Source organism: Haliaeetus albicilla, chromosome 14 (assembly GCF_947461875.1).
Source record: "Haliaeetus albicilla chromosome 14, bHalAlb1.1, whole genome shotgun sequence".
Taxonomy (NCBI): domain Eukaryota; kingdom Metazoa; phylum Chordata; class Aves; order Accipitriformes; family Accipitridae; genus Haliaeetus; species Haliaeetus albicilla.
The window spans coordinates 28,265,898-28,282,518 of record NC_091496.1 but is presented as its reverse complement, the minus strand read 5'-3'; the positions used below and the strand labels follow the sequence as shown (position 1 = coordinate 28,282,518).

The window sequence follows — 16,621 nt, the reverse complement described above, 5'->3', positions numbered from 1 at the left end:
TCCAAATGAATCCTTGTGGACGGTGTTGTTCCTGAGAAATGCCTTAGAAATTATTCTTCCCACTGAAGTATCAGAAATAGAACTAAACCATAGCTCATCATTATCTAAGATCACTATCTTTTAGATAACAGTCCAGAAAACTCATAAAGAATCAACTGGAAATTCATAGTGAAAAGAACTTGGTACTCACCAGAAGTTTATACTTATGTTTTTGTTGTTTGTTTCCAAGTTTTACTGATGGATACCTGAAACATAGAGTTGCCTGTAAAGTTATTCAAGTTGAGGTCAGTACCAAAGCATGTGTTTGTTATGATTCACAGGTGGGAATTCAACACAAGTGTGAGGGATGATTTGCCCAGGAAGACAGACCTACTCTTAATGTGCTTGGCCAATGTGCTGGGAGACATCTCTGTTGGACTGACATGGGGACACAGTAGCAGACCCTGAAATCGGAATTCTTGTGGCACCAAGCAATGATGAGGGGATCTGTGAAACAGTGCAGTACCTCCTCGTACCTGAAAAACAGAGGAACTTCATGCAGATATCAATAGTTTTCTTCCTTATTTCTATATTTTATGCCCTGTCAACAGAGAAGGTGACTAGCTTATTCTGAATGAGGGAAACGCTACAGAAAACCAGAAGACCCTCTACATAAGCTCCTAGAGGCATAAACATTTATAGCACTTCATTCTTACTTAACTGAGGGAAGTAAGTGCTAATAAATGCTCAAACCAAAGAGATTAGAAATGTGATTTAGCACAGTCAGGGATGATGGTTATTCATCAGAAATACCTATTCATTTTTTTTCTATTTATTTTTCTTCATTTTTCATTGACATAGTTGCCTAAGAGACTGTTTTGATATTGATAGTTCAGGGAGGAGCAAATGCATGCATTAAGGACTTGGATGAGTGTCTGCTATTTGAATTTGCTGGAGATTTTATTAAATAGCACCATAGCTCAGGACAAGCTGATTGCATTTCACAGCCTATTTCCCCATACTCCCTAAATGCTGATTTACCAAGAATGAAATGCATGTACACATACTCTGGAGCATGTGTTAAAGCTGTGCTAAACATTTTCCATGTAACTTCCAGCTGGCAACATTTTGCCAGAAAGCCTGGTACTTAGAAATGATAAATAAATAAAACAAACAGAAACTTGTGTTGTAATAAGGAGACAATGGAACAGCTGCAGGGCATGGAGTAAATTCAGCTTGACTTGATGCGGACACAGTGGCTGGATTTTACTCAAGAGATATTAGCAACATTCAGATTCCTAAGGGGAAGACTGTGGAGAGGGAAGAAGGGATCTCCTTGGGAGGTCTCTTAACACATTTGGAAAAATAAACACAGAAACGATGAAAAATAATATTTAAGCAGCAAAATCAGCATACACTGTCCTCCTGCAGTATGCTGAAAAAACATGAACTTGTCTTGGGAAGGAAAAAAAATAATGAACAGAGCTTGGTTTTGTTTTATTTTGTTTGGAGGAATAATACGAAGAAGATGGAGGGGGGCTGGAGCTTGGGAAGGCAAACTGTGTGACAACAACAGCCACCAAGCGAAGGAAAGAGAAAGAGTGAAGGTAAGGAAAGCAAGTGCAAAGAGGGTGTATCAAGTGTGCTTCTAAAGGATGCTACTCATTAAAAGAAAAGAAAAGAAAAGAAAACCCCTCCAAACTTCTTTAATTATATTTTTAAGGGCAAAAGTAACACATAGCACAAATGCTTCTGTCATGAAAACATTTTCAGTTCAAGCAAAATTTGAGAGCAGCTCCTCAGCAGTGGTAACTACAAGTGCAATAGCAAAAGCTACAGTAGGTGCAACATTTACATCTGTTTTTCTTTACCTTTCATGGGTGGGCTGTCTTTTACTTATAGTACTGTACATCGATTGCTCTTTGCTGAACATGTTATAGTAGTAGATCACTGAGACTTGTATTATCAGTGTCCTCTTGTTATTGAAGGCCAAATCCTGGGTTTCTTTCTCATACAATATAGTTCTATATATGAGGGATGAACACCCTGATATATCTTTACACTTTAGGCACCCACATTTGGAAACAATGGCCTCAGAACTGTGTAAGGACCACAGTGGTGAAACTGGAAACCAGGGATCAAACTTATAAACAATGTAAATCAAGTGGGTAAATCAGATTCCTGTATGTTGATCTCATGTTACTCAACTGGTAGGCAGAACTTTCTGAGTTGGAAACTGTAGTAGTTTAAAAGAAAGCGAAATGGGGTCACATTAATCTGTACTCTCTTACGTTTTCACTCAAATACATGAAGGAGGCTAAGCAAGAATTTCCAACATAACTGTCACTCTGACTTTGGCTTGACTGGGTTGTCATGATCAAATGACTTCACTTGCCTGGTATGCGCTCCTCTGCTTTTTACATCCTTGACATCCCAGTTTATACACGTGCGCACGCTGACTTCCTCCAGGACACCACAACCCGTCCTGATAATTGCACTGCTAAAGCTACCCGCTGTGTTAAAGGTCAGCAAAAGGGCCTTAGCGGTGAAGTGGCACTTGCCTATCAAAATGCAAAATACTGGGGTGAAAGAAGTAAAACTCAACTATTATACGTTACAAAACTCGAGACATTCAAAGTCGAGTATATCATTCTCATGTTCCAATACTCAGAGAAGAATGTCACAGCATGACTCCATCCTCGTGACGGAGACTGAAAGGAGAATGAAAAATAATGCAAAGTTATCTCCTTTTTGTTAGAATCTATTGTAATCTTGTGTTCTTCCTCTGTTGTTGCACTGAAATAAAGACATTTTAATCCCAGGGTACAACGGAGAGAAACCCTGATCTAATAATTGCAAAACCTCCCGATCCGATATTTTAGAACTCAGAGTACTTGTCACTTATGAATATTCATACAGACCACCAAAAGAATTATATTCTGTCTGCAGTTACAGGCAGGAAAAGAACACAGTAAATTCTAAAGAGACAGCAGTATTTTATGGAACACTTGTGAAATATTAAGGGGATCCACAACAAAATTCTTGTAGGAAAATGGTTCAGGAGAGGTATATGGAACAGTGATAACACCGTCACGGAACACATCTTTTAGAGATAAAGAAAATACAGGAATTCATCTCAGGTCTTAGAAAAGTTGGAATTCTTCAAGGTAACCTGATAATGTGTATGTTTCTCTTACACGCAGGAGTATCCATGCTGGTCAGGTAAGGCATTGAATGCAAAAGGCTTGTACAAACTTTGCAAAAGAAACTAGGAAACCAAGCTAAACACAAACTTTATCTTAATGGAAGACAAGTTTTTATCTGAAGAAGGAATTTACCTCCTGAAAGACTGCCCTAAGGTTTACAGTTAAGGATAGTTAAAAATGTGAAATATGTTACACTCGTATGTGTCCCTTCCTTTATGATTAAGTAAACTGCAGAATTCCTTGATGGTAAAAGAATAAATGTTTAAGAAGATTACTTTCCAGTGCTTTCTGACATGTCAGCACTTATATATAAAAAGGCCTAATCTCACCCTAGCAAGAAATAAATGGACTTGTTCCAATGGCAGATGTACTAACCCAAGCAGATAGTAAGTTGTTTGGTTTGGAGGACCAACTTTCACCTGAAGTGGGAGACTTCTTTTGTTCACAGTATTGCCTGAAGAAATGAAAGTGGCCATTTATGAGTTCTTCCATTAATAAACACCTTAAAAATAGAGGTAAGGTAGTGTCGAGACCTCTAAAACCAGAGGCTGGTGGTAGCTTACCTGCTACCACACTGCTGCTGAAAGGAAGGGAGCACTCTCCTCCTCTCACACCTCTCTTCCTACTTTTCCTTCTTTCCTCCCCTTCTCCTGTCAAGACAGTTGTCCCTCCCTTGCAGCAGCTCTGATGCTTCATCGGGCTTTTTTTTTTTTTTTTTCCCCTCCTCATTAACACAGCAGAAAACCACTCAGCTAATGTAATGGCTTTGCTTTTGCCATTTTAAGGAGTGAAAGTTACCTATGATGAAGTCTGGCAGACTCCAGAGCCAGCACAATTTTGTAAAGACCAGAACTTTGCAGTTGTTTGTAAGAGGCAGGAGCTTTGTTTTCTGGCAATGTACAGACGTTAACTCATCTCTCTGCATCTCATGGGACTGTATTCCAAGACTGGAGCTCTTTTCAAAATTGATGGGGTTTTTTTCAAGCATGAAGAGTCAAATTTCATAACAAAAATACTTATTGATGTGTTGGTTGTGTGTGACAGGAGAAGACAGACCAAATTGTCAGAACAATAGTTTCTTTCTCAAAATCTTTATGAAAACTGATTTTTGAAGTGAAAGACTGATGAAAAATATTTAATGGCCTCAAATCAAATTTACCATGTAAAACTCTTCTTGCACCGAAATGGGAAAGAAAAAAAAAATTGTTTAATATGACTGCAAACTTCCCTTTTGTTTCAGATGTTTTCACATGTAGAACAGGCAAAGGAAACCACAGGTTATCGGTGCTTCAGCTCTGACCTCTGCCTTGGGGACTCTGGAGCGGCTACACCTGCCTCTGCCGTACCTACCCTTGCTTGTAGTCTGAGGCACAAGGGCTGGAGCGCTCTCAGGCTCTTTGATTGACAGTGTTCCACTTTGTATGCATAATAGTCTGTTCTTTCATTGACTAAGTGAAATCAGACTCCTGGCCACTAGTGTGATGTCATTTGTCCCTGTTCCAGGCCAGTCGCATTCAGTCCATGCAGCCTCTTTGAGGGGTAGATGTTTGCTGGCTTAGCTGAGTCTGCAGTCCGAACTGCTGAGTTTTCTAGAGTTCTGCAGATGGAAGATGCAGCTCATCTTCCTCCCAGGTAAATGTCTTAATCCTTAGAACAAAATTTAAAATATTCTAGAGAGACAAAAAATAGCTGCAAAAGAAGAAATGTCATGAGCTTAACGCTTGACCAAGACCTTCCAGGAGTCTTGGAAGAAACTCTTCTTGGGAGTTTTGTGGGTGAGCTGAAGTGTGAGGGGAAATTTTTCTGGCTATCTCACTAAGTAACAGTTTCCATTTCTGAAATTATGTACGTAGACGCTTACCTTTGCTTTCAGTCCCTGCTACTTACTATACTTGACAGTTTATTGTATTTCAGTATGTTTCCATCTTCTCCCTGGGTCTCATTTCCACAGAACAGCTTCAATTTAAGGAATTTTATTTCCATCCTTCACTTGAAGATCTGCAATTGCCAAAGGAATGCCTCTGATTATTTGCCCTGATCTTTCCAAAAAGTGTCCATGCCGAAGTTGCTTGTATATTGGTGCCAGATCCCGTCCCGAGGACTTGACTTTCCCTGGGGCACCAGACCTAAAGTTGTTCAATGAGAGCAAAATTTGCTTTTGGGAAGCCTCTGAATGCTTTAGTCTATGTCAGACAAGTAGGTCTTCATGCACCAGGTGCTGAGAATCATATTCCATCTTGAGTTAAACCCATGAAAACCCATTAAAGTCAATGGAGATGCACAAGGAGAAGTGAATAAGTAGTATTTAGCTCAGAAATGCTGAGCTCTCATCTGTAGGCTTGATAATCTATTGATAGAGTCATCATGTGTTCCAAAGCATGCCAACACTTCCTATAACATGTTGTGATTGTGCTGCGCTTTCAGCAAAGGTGGGTCGTGTGTTTAAAAGTGACATTTGCTTTACCATTCTGCCTAAATTGTGGATAATGTTTTAATAAATGGTATTTTTAAAAAGAAATATATTATTTGATAAAATTATTACTCAAACTGAATTCCATCAAATTGTCACAGTTGTTATGTGCTTAAAAAGCTTCTGCTCCTCTATTATTAAGTGGTAAAAGATTATAATTTGATAAAAATGGATACTAAAATGACTGATTTTAAAAAGTATGTTTCAATAAAATTCAGCATAAAAATTCAAAGCAAAATGTAAAAAAAAGATTTTCTTTATTATTTTAAATCTACACATTTAAAAATATTTCAGCAAAAAAAAGAATGTTGTAATAGAAGGTGCATCACATGTACTACATACTCCTCAGTTTCCAGCACTCTTTCATTTACTTATATGATGATTCATCAGTCCATACTTATACACTATATACTTCTTTACTTTAATAGGTACAGCATTTACACTGTAAACATTAATATATGTGCGAAGGAGGTGTGGTAGTGGAAGTTAAGATTTAGTACTTTGCAAACCCTCTTAGTCAAGGGCATTAGTTTTGGGGGCATATATACCTCCATCCCTGGAAAAGCTTTTTTTTCAGTCATAATTGCATAACTGTGCTTTTCTAACATGACTAGTAAATATATTGCAGCAGATTTTTCCTGGACAGGAATATAACCATAAGGAACACTCTTTTTTTAACTGATAGAAACATGAGGATGAAAACTGCAGAAAGCAGTTTAAAATAAAATCAAACAATAAGCAACTAGGGATCAGGCCTTCAAAAGAGAATGGTTTGAAAACTGGAGACTAAAAAGCTTTGAGGGAGTTTAAAAAGGAGGGACCTGAACTGGTAGTGAAAGAAAAGTTTGCTTACTTATTAAATCAGCAACATTGTCAATTGAATAGGAAATAGAAATTAACTAAATAAGTAAACTACAGAAAAGAAGAAACAAAAAGAACAGCATAGGAATGACCCAGACAGTATCAAAGATAGTAATAATTTCTTGAATACTTGGTAAACTAACAGAAACCAAGAGTGAAGCTATAAAAAGCTAGACCCTGCGTATTTAGATTTATTCCTGGTATCGTAAGATTGCTTCTATTAAACAAACACCCCCCCCCCCCAAACCAAAACAAAAGAAGGTGGGCCTTGGTCTGATCCTGGGATGTCAGTTCTCGTGCCTGGCGTCGTTGACTGCGTCCAGGAGAGCAGCAGTGCCTCAGAGGATCCCTTTGCGCTTTCACTTGGTGTTTGTCGTTCGTGCAAGAGGTCGTGCGAGCGCTTCAGCATGCTACTTACAGTGGCAACTTGAACAAGAAGGATGCTGCTACAAAACAAGGAATCAGGAGTAACTGATTAGGGGAGTGAGTTATTGTAACTTGGGCTGCTGCATCACCACTACAATACCAGCTCCAGCACTACCATCACACAAACTTAGCACGCTGCTTTCTTCACCCCAGGGGTGAGCTGACCACACCAGACTCCAGTCAAAAGCAAAATTTAACTCAAAGTAGACATTTTTGTGCTTTAGCTTTAACAGGAGTCAAGTAAGAGATAAATTTCAAGTTGTGTTTCAGACTAAAACTGCAGCAGGGTCCTAACAGTGAAGTCTTGAGCGTATTGAGACTATAGATAATAAATAAAAATGAAGAACACCATCGCAATACATTCATAAAAGAGTTGATCTTCGGCTGAGCGAAGCACAGTAGATTTTAATTTTGTAACAGAATAGGCAGCCTGAGGTCTTGATCTTAATTTAGAACATGCTAGTAGGTCAGGTACCATCACTGGAAACCAAGCTTGGGCACAGGAGTGTAAGCATCAGATGAAGACACATGTCTAAGTGTGCAGCCCAACCTCTAGGAAGCTGAAAAAAGCCCCAGAAGGTAAGGGGGTGTGGTGCAACATTTTGTTGACCACGGCATGTAGCCTGGTAGCTATATGAAGAACTTCCACCCATGAAACTGGGGGGCAGATTAGCATTTCCATCACAACCCATTAACCACTTTGGTCTGGTGACATCACAGGAGACTGAGTGAAAATGCATGAAAATGCCACTGCTCTTTCGTTAGGCAAATTATCTGTTGCCTTCCAAGGGTAAGATCAGATTGACCACAGCAGGGGTGGGGGGCAGCAGTGGTGGTGGGTGGGGGGAGCGGTCAACCAGGCTTTTCATCACAATGTTAAGATAAGATAATATTCTAGAATGGGCAACAACATACTTGGTGTCCCTGGAGTGTTATTTGAGCTGTTTAAATGATTTATTTTTCTCTTCACTTCCTAAATGAAAAATTGCATTTTTGAATTTCCAGATCACCTGAAATATAAAGTTCTTGAAAAAAACCCAGACAATCCCTTCCCCTCAGATTTGCCTGGTACTTATTGAAATATTAAAAAAACCAAAAAGGCATATTTAATTTACCTGAATTTTGTTTCTTTTAGAAAAAACAAACCCAAAAATTCAAAATTAAAACTTAGAAGAATATTTTTTTTTGAAACAGTAAAATTAAGTTTAAATGTATCTGAGTTTTTCCTTTGTTTCCTCCCCCAGAACTACTTGACAAGTTTCTCTCAAATTCATAAATCCCGAAGCAGCTTTTTAAAAGTAATTTATTATTTTCCCAGTCTCCACATGTAATGTCATCAGCTACTGATCATAAAAATACCAGATTTGTACATGTAGAGTAGGCACCCATCTCTTTTCCTTTTTTTTTTTTTTTAAATAAATTTTCCATTTGGTTGTGCTATATCATTCATTTCTTCTATCTACTTGATAATGATCTTGGATTTCTGGTTCCAGTCAGACTCTGATGCTGACTAGCTATTGTTAACATTATTATTTCTTTTTGTTCTTAGTAAGATGATCTTCAGGTAATTTCTGCATTATTTCTACTAAATATATTCTCTAGATTGTATTACTGGAGTTCACCGAGTTCCCCTAAATAGTCATCATGTGGACAGAAAAACCTCTAAGACCTTAGCACAACCTAAAGGCTAAAGATGAAGTTCTGACCTTAAAAAATGGTATCTCTTTTTGGGTAAGGACAGTACTTTACTGTAAAGGAGTCCTTGCTTGTTAATACAAACACAGGTCTGGTTTTACGGTAGTATTTATTTATGACTTCTTTATATCAAGGGTCTCTAAACTTCGCCTGTAATATAGTCTGTCACAGTTTCACATAAAACCGTCTACCAGAAGGGATTGACATTAGTTACGAGCGAGAGTAGCAGCAGCTCTTTAGACATATAACTACTGTGCCATTTTGATGTAATTCAGTTTAAATTTCAAACATTTCTATTTAACATAATCAAGTGGTATGAAATCTTCTTTTAAAATGGCAAGTATACAGTACTAGCTCAATTGGCACTTAGCAACGGTCCTTTTACAATATGCACAATAGCTTCCAGCAGGGAGTTTTTTAAGGACCATCCTCTGAGAGCACAAACTCACACACGTACAATCAGGAGACATCAAGGTTCTATCTCCAGCTCCCCTTGAGATGTTATTTAGCTAATGCACAAATGTTACAGCTAAGCTGTTAGCTTGAAAAATAGAACAAGCGGTTGTGTGCTGGTACACATCTTTTCTTTTTTCATTCCAGGATATCTTCATATTATAATTTCACATAAAGTAAGACCTAGAAAGGTGTAGTATGCAATTTTTACTCAATAGATGGATTTCCACATTTAAATGCACTGCTGCAGTCAAGTGCCCCTTCTTGAATACTGTATTATATAGTGGCAAAGCACCGTTGAGTGGGTATACAGCTGCAGTCATTACTGGATATTCTCTGGTTAAAGTATTGCTGGAAAGATAGAGCTCTATCACGGGCTTCCATCACCAGTAAATGCTGCTATGAGCATAGCTGTTTTATATCCAATGAAAAGAAAAGATCTGGCCCTGCAGCTAGCTTTCCTCGAGAGAGTCAAATCCTGGCAAACAAGCCCCTTGTCTCAACTGCAAACCTCCCATACTTATTGGTTGTCTTCCAAAAACTGTGCTGAACCATATAATAAGTTCAAATTTCATTAAGCCCGGGAGCAGAGGGAGTTTCTAGCATGCTGCTAAAATCATAGCATAATGTTCTGAACCGGATGATTGCATTATAATCTCATTCCAGTTGGGATCTTCTTTTCCTCATAGAAGGCTTTTAAATCCAAGATAGGAAAGTAAGAGGGGCTCCAACACTGAAGTCTGCAACGGTGCTTAGACGACGTGAACATGGAAAGAGATGATGACATTGATATTACTGTAGTAATGCTGTCTTGGGTGTAAGACTTCAGTATTGGCTTTAATTCTGTTCATATGGAAAGCTGCAACAGCAACATGGCAACACCATGGTGACAGCCCAGAGGACTACCTCTGCCCGATGACAAATATATTTTTTTTTGAACTAATAAGAATTATGACCCTTTAGTAAGGAGCCTTGATGACAGCCCGATGGACAGATCATTCAACCTATTTTATTCCAGTCAAATGTTTTTTAACAGAAGCACCTCAGAGTAAAATACAGTAGAAGAAAGAAAGAGAAAATGGGCATATATTTTTAGACAGTATGGACATATGTAATGGGAGAATGTTGTTGAACACTTGGAACAATGAATTAGCAGTGTAACGGACTCTAAAAAGATGCTCTCTGCTAGTTCCTAACCATGAAATCCATGGAAAAGCCTGGGAATCCATGAAAGCAGGAACAAATTCTGTTTTGTTTTTTAATATTTTTTTAATCATAGAATAATGCAGATATGAGTTAATGAAGAGAACTTGTGAAATCATGTTGGATTTTTACTGCTTGGTTGGAGGGGGAAAAAAGAGAATTTTTCCAGTCAAAACAGCTGCTTGGACATGTTCCAATTGCAGTGTTTTGATCTGTACATTTGTAAATGACATTTCAAACTTAAATGTACTTTTGTTTAATACAGTGAACTTCAAAAATTCGCTAAACAAAACTGAGTTTTTTTATGGTTTAGATTGAATTTTGATTTTTTTTTTTAACCTGCAGAAGCCATTGAAACTTATATTGTTTCAGTTTGGGATCAAAGTAATACATTTTCTCTCAATTTTTCAGTTCAGACAGTGAATCAAAGAATCAGTGATGTGCACGTCTCCGACTGTAAGTACTATTATAGGCTTCAGTTGGATTAGGATCCTCTCCTTAATCTGGTCTATTAAAAATGCCTATGTTCTAAATCTGTATGATTTACCTGCTGAATAACAAAATGGAAGACTCCTTTTTAAAAAATTTATTTCTACTGGCAAACTACCAGACACTCTAGGGATTGGTGATCATCTAAAATATTTCAGGTTGGCCCATTCTGACTAATCAGGCACTAGAACACCTGATGTTAGAGACAGTTTTTTGTATGGCCATCTTGAGCCCCACAGCAAAACTTGCTCTTCTTGACTCCCAGGGTCTGATTTGAAATATAGTGCTGGACCATGAAGCCAACATATTAGGTCCCCAGAGTCAGATGGTTTATACAGAGTCTTTATTTAAAGGATTCATGATGAGAGTGCAGAGTGACTGATGAGAAATTTTGATGGTTGATAGCGGCTCACTGGCCACACCAGTTTGGGAGTGGTTGTCTCTCTGCATAGATGTCATCTACGTAGGCACAGCAAAAAGCAAGACTGACACGCTGTGGTGCAAGAGTAGAACATCATTTTTAAACTTCTATTGTTTTCTTTTGACCACTATGGTTGCCTAGGTAAAGTGGAACTGGTAAAGTCTGCTGGAGAATTCACTTGCCCCAAGGCCCAATATTTGATTTTCATGGTTTGTCTTTGGGGTGTTTTAAAGCACTTTTTTTGCTTCAAAATCCAAAGTGCAGCAGTCTACAAAAATTGGTGACAAGTAGCAGATTGTCTTTTTTTTTTTTTAACAGAATCATTTTATAATTATAGCCAGTTAAAAAAAAATAAATCTATAAGTAGCTCCAAACTAATTCTTGGCTATTCTACAGCTAGAAAAGGCCTAACTAATTTTAAACTATTAAAAAAATCATCTGGACAGGCAAACCTGCCTGCCAAGTTTTAGGTGGATAGGATCCAGAGTGGCTGAGATATTAAATGTGAAAACTCAGTTCTTACAGTTGAAATGCCAAACTACAACATCAGGACCCCAATGCTATAACTTTTAAGAGAGCTAAGTGGTGTAATACTGTACATAATTATTTCACTCATGAGCAAAAAAGCCTATTACTCGTAAGCAGAGCTTTAAGTAAGTTATAAGGGCTATTTCTTCAGAAACATATGCCAATCATTTGACCAAACAAGATTGTGCTTTGCAGTTATAGGTCACCATTTTTTGGACTTGCTGGCTGGTGCAAATGGACAGACTTTGAAAGTCCATTGGTTATGGCCTCAAGAGATACTTCATAAACTTTTATTTATTTACATTCAAACCATTAGGGCAACAAAGTCTGAATAAAACTTATCTCACCCCATCTTTTTTTTCCTTTATTTCTGTCTTTATCTTGGTTATGTGCAGTGCAGTACAGTACCTGGCAGAGTACCAAGGGCTAAAACTCAGCTTTCTCTGATGTTGGTGTACTAGCAGCTTAAACAGCAGTTTTCCTGCCAATTTAAACTTTTACTTTTTAATGAAGAATTTAAACCAGAAAAGTTAAGCATTCCTTGGATTTGCTCTTTAGTAGGAAGTAAGTTTGAATTGGCACTGTGATTGCTAAAGCTCTTCTTTAAAATCTTATTGAACCAAAACTAGAAGTTCTGTTTAAATCTTTGTAGTCGTCTAAGAACATAAACCACCAAACGATCAATAAACAAAATAAAAAAAAAATCTAAACAAATATATTTTACAACTTGGATTTTGGAGAAACAAGCTCCTCTTTCATTTCTTATTTATTAATTTTAAGTAAAATCATTCAGGACTAACTCATAAGAGAAATTCCCCCTTTGAGGGTGACCTCAAATCTCTCTCAAAATATACAGCTACATAAAATATACACAGAACATTTTATTCCTATACCTGCACCATCACAGGAAGATTATTTCCAATCTCTGAAATAACATTGCAGACTTCTGGGGTTTTCTATATATTTTATGTTGAGAAGCTCCAGAAGCTTTCCTTAGTTGTAATAGATCTCCACAAGCTGGCTCAGTTTACTGCTCTCAGAAGGGGAAGAGGAGGCACGAGACACTTTGTAATGCCCTAGAGCAACATGTAAAGAATCTCGTCTTCCTTCGCCTCTCCTTCTATATATACCCGGCGTTTTCCGTTGATGGGTTTGGGCCAAATGACCAAAACAGTCCATGGGGCAGGACTATCATGTGCAGTTGTGATCTTGCAGCTGCTGTTCCTAGCTGCTGACAACTGTGTGACTAATTCTGAGGCCTTTACGAAAGCTGTAGTGTTATCTGGCCATGGATCACCTACGGTGTGGCCTACTGCAGATGAGACAGCCATCCACTGTCCTAGCTAGTAAACAGCTTGGTCCAGCTATTAATGCAAGAGGAGATGCCTGAGGCTGCGCTTACCTTGAGGCACTTACCTACTTGACTGGCCTTGATGATATTAGTCATATCGTCTAAGAACAGGCTTATCTTCAAAGGCACTGAACTTTTATAGCTCTCATTTCTTTGTGTTACAGGTGCTCTGTTCTTCAGAGAAGAAGGCATACTTGCTCAACTGTTCATTCCCCTTCCGTTAGCCGGTGGCCTGGGGATATGGTGACACTGAAATCATGTCTGCAAAGTGTTTTGAGATCTTTGGGAGCAAGAATGAAGAAAACTGAGAAATATTATTAGATTATGTTTACTTTTCCAGAATTTATGAAATATTTTTTTTATTTTCAATGCATCTGCTAGTGAAGATTTAACTGTGTTGTCAGTGGTCCCACACACCTTTTTGAGGGAAGACTTGCAGTTCATAAAAAAAAAGAAAGAGAGCATCACTGGAACTGCAACATAACTTCAGCAGCACCTGCACTAACTTAGACAATCATGCATACTTCCCTCAGAGCTTGGTCTTCATTGGAGCCATGGCTCATAATTAACAACTATCAGCTACTGTGACTACCAGATATTTTAAATTAAAACTGTATTCAGGTTGATTTTCAGATCCTGTGTTATCAGATACTTCCTGAGTTGAAATGGCTGTTCGGACAGGCTTTCAGAAACAAAACATTGTATAGCACTAGGTACAGTTCCTTATGTTCCAAGAAAACAGAAAGAAGCACTGAGCTTCACGTGGTAGAGAGGAACTGACTTAGTTGGACCAAAAAGAAGTTTTGACTCCCTAGATGTCGTGAGAGGGAAACACGATGAATCACCTGATGAAGCACTGGAGAATTCAGCTCAAATCGGTGCTTTGAAGAAAGTATAAATAAAGCTTTACGCAGTGTATCATCTTCTCTGAACAGTTAAGGGGTCCTCTTCCCTTCAGGTTCACCATGCTATCAGAAGGCCAAAGGAGTGGCCTTTTTCAGGGGGTGACGATAGCAATTTTATTTTTCAGGAATGGGCACTAAGCACAATCAGCACTCCTGAGAATGAAACTGAAGGCCCCAAACTATGATTGTGCCCTTGCAGAACATGACTCTACACATGGGCCCCTGAGATCTACATGAATCTGCAACCAGATAACATCAGGGATCTGTTCTGTTTTGGCTGAAAAGGGACTTTCCTGCAAACATGCAGAAATGAGTAGCTACTCCACAGAGCTGCTTCTCACCTTAAGTCCTGTATTGAAATTTCTCTTTGCCTGTGGATGAATTAAGCATAAGGCTGGTCATTCAATGTGGACTATGAACTCAATGCTCAAAACCAAGACCAACAGCATAGGAACGGGATGAAATATTTGCTGAAGCATTTTTGTTAGCCAAATCCAAGTAATATACTTTACAGATTTACACCACAAGGGAGTAACCATTTTGTACTTGAGATCACCACAGAAAAAGAAAAAAATGTAATAAGAATATTTCTGTATTAAAGTGAGTTCATTGCTGTGTAATTTTCTAACCAAAATTACATCCGCAACCTTGCAAGATAGGCATGTCTCCACAGTGCCTTCTCCCAAAATCTTCCTATGCATCTAGCATTTCTCTAAACTCTAGCGATGAAAGACAGAAGAGAACCCAGCTGACATTGAGGGTTCATTCCCATCACCTGCATCCTTTCTCATCATGAGCTGCATTGACAGCTTTGGTTAGCTTGGCTGCTCCTTCTTAACCCATGGGAAAACTAAGCTTGGCCAACCTTTCGCTCACTGCGGTTTGTTCCCTCTTCCTTTTCCATGCTGGCTCAATTTCCCTGGCTGACATGTTAAATAATCCGGAGGAGCCTGTGTTAGTCCCTTGCAAATCTGCATGGGAGGAAAGGCAAGGGACAAGAAGGTAATGGTAAACCAGCCACAAATGCTGTTGTCTGTGGCTATAGATCCACAGAGCAGGTGGCTTATGCAATGGATGGCTTTGTGTTTCCTCATGCAGATGATTTGGTAGCACATAACTACACCCTGAGTGCAGATACATGGCTCCAGAGACATTTGCTCAGTTTATAGGGTGAGGGAAAAAAGCAGAATATATATTTCAGAACATATTAGATATTTCTGAAATACTTGATGGTACATATACTGTGTGTTTAGTACATGCATTATGCCTCAAAGTATTCATGCATGGATATTTACTTTTATTATTTATAGACCAGTTACAACACCAAGCCCACTTCCAGACATCAAGAATAAACCTGTATTTCACAGCTATTTTTATAACTGATAGTAAATCTTGTAGATGGTGTGAGTACTACGAAAGTTATCTGACCTTGAGCAAGAAGAAAATCCCGCAGGAAGACTTCTGTCTCACAAAGCATCAAGGTGCGCCTGAAAATGGTTGCTTATTTGCAGCCAGAAACAATTTGGATCTACCCTAGGTTCCTTTTTAAAATGAAAGAACTTGCACACTTAACCCAAAAATCTCAGAGCAAAATGTACGTTCTTTCACAGTGGATTCAGCAAGGTGTGGGGCCGGCAGTTTTTGGAAAAGGCTTCATCGCGGCTCTCCAAGAAATGTACACATCAGCGTTAAACAGCCACATCCGATTGAAAGACCAACATCAGGAAGAACACCAGCACTGTATTCTGCAGCTTGCACCACACCATATGCTTGCACTGCCCAAAAATGTTCCACATGGCTCTCTTTCCCTCGTGCCAATGACTCTTTAAGGAGCCAGAAGACTCTGCCAGTAAAAAAGAAGCCAGTTAGGAGTACCAGAGACTAACAGATGTTAAAGTTGGGAGAAACCGCCACAATCATCTCTGATATTCAGCCCACACAAAGCAAGGAATTTTCCCAAGGCTATCTGTATGGTGTCAATATATAATTGCAAAAATGAAAGGGACATAAATATTTTTCAAGTAATTAGCACCTGGAACGGTACGTCTCTACAGTAGTCAGAGGCTGTGCCTGAATGGTTAAGTATAACAAGCCTTTCCTGGTCTCTGAAGGCGAAGTGGATGTCATGTCCATGTGCCTGAATCTTCATCCTCCCAGAACAGGGTGCCCACATGGCACATGGCACATACTGCTCCTGAAAGACCCCCTCCTGAACCTGTGCATTGCCTCAGGGTGATGGTGGGCCCCGGAGTGTGGGAGCAGCCTGGCCGTAATGGTCCAGCACGACTGCAATGAGATAGACTATGTTGTGTTAGATACGCAGCAGAATGAATGGGTTTTGACAAATTTTAAAGTCTGGCTTTTTTATAGGAACAGGCTGAGCATAAATGGGAGTTTTGGACAAATGGTGTCCAGGCAATATATTATGCAAGGACAACTCTAAAGCGTGAGCTAATATTTTGGTTTCAACTCCCATCATGTTATCCTGGCATAGTGACTTGTATGGTTCTACAGAAACATATGTGTGTGTGTGTGTGTGTGTGTATATGTATATATGGAATGCTTATTTGGATGCAGTGTTAAGATCACTGTTTTCTAGGTAATATCTGCTGTGAGGCAAATTCATTCTAATCA

General features: G+C 38.8%; 1 long non-coding RNA gene across 1 annotated transcript in view; it reads left to right on the top strand.

The window, feature by feature from the left end:
- Positions 1–16,251, top strand: part of LOC138688991 (uncharacterized) — a 16,545-nt gene extending 294 nt beyond the window's left edge. Inside the window, exons 1-3 of the long non-coding RNA XR_011327799.1 lie at positions 1–1,586; positions 13,247–14,485; positions 15,598–16,251. The exon at positions 1–1,586 is cut by the window's left edge and continues 294 nt beyond it. This is a non-coding gene — a long non-coding RNA (uncharacterized lncRNA). The remainder of the gene's footprint in view (positions 1,587–13,246; positions 14,486–15,597) is intronic.
- Positions 16,252–16,621: the final 370 nt, after the last annotated feature.